Source organism: Trachymyrmex cornetzi, unplaced genomic scaffold (assembly GCF_001594075.2).
Source record: "Trachymyrmex cornetzi isolate Tcor2-1 unplaced genomic scaffold, Tcor1.1 scaffold299, whole genome shotgun sequence".
NCBI lineage: Eukaryota > Metazoa > Arthropoda > Insecta > Hymenoptera > Formicidae > Trachymyrmex > Trachymyrmex cornetzi.
Window position 1 is genome coordinate 1,110,730 of NW_017297680.1, and position 771 is coordinate 1,111,500.

The following is a 771-nucleotide window of genomic DNA, read 5'->3' on the forward strand; positions in this document are numbered from 1 at the left end:
GCTCGAACGGCGCGGCGCGCCTACTAGGCCATCCCCGCTCCTCGCAGCTCGCGCGCCGTGCACTCGGTGGGCTGTGCCTTCGGCAATAGTAGATCGGGGGGACGCGCGTATTTGGCTATCTGTTAAACGTTAATATCTCGTTAACTATTGCTGACACCTCAAAATGGTACAGGACTTTTTGATTCAGTATAGGCTGTTCTACCCACGCATGACAAAAAATGCGGTAGTCGCCAAACACCCTGTATAGTATATATTAGTAATTCAAGATTGAATTATTTAAAAAAAAAAAGCAACGAAGATCCAACTTCGACCGTGATAGGCATTTAAATTTCTAGTATTAATTTAACTTGTGATATTATTGCAGTAGTATAATTGCGTTAGATAAAGTCCGAAAAAATTTCGGCGCGCAGTTTGAATAATTACAAAAAAATGATATATATGTACGTATATAGGATATAGATAATTCACTGGAAATTATTTAGGCAAAAAAGATCTAACTTTGACCATCGTAGGCCTGAATACGCTTATACTTAGTGTTTAATTCTTGTCGGTCCGAATAAAAAAATCTTATTAATAGCACATAAATCGTCGATGTATCGATAATAAAAGAGTACTTGTTCATTAAACCATAATTTTTAAATTTGACTCTTATATGCCCTATAGGGTAAGGTTGCCGAAATCGCACCATTTTTCATATAATGGCTTATAACTCGGAAAGTAAGAAGGATATTCTCAATTTTTTTGCGGCGTAATAAACTGCAAGCTTTTCCC

General features: G+C 37.6%; 1 protein-coding gene across 1 annotated transcript in view; it reads left to right on the forward strand.

The window, feature by feature from the left end:
* LOC108762429 (4-nitrophenylphosphatase) overlaps positions 1–771 on the forward strand; it is a 20,784-nt gene that overhangs the window by 12,724 nt on the left and 7,289 nt on the right. The gene's annotated exons all lie outside the window — the stretch shown is intronic.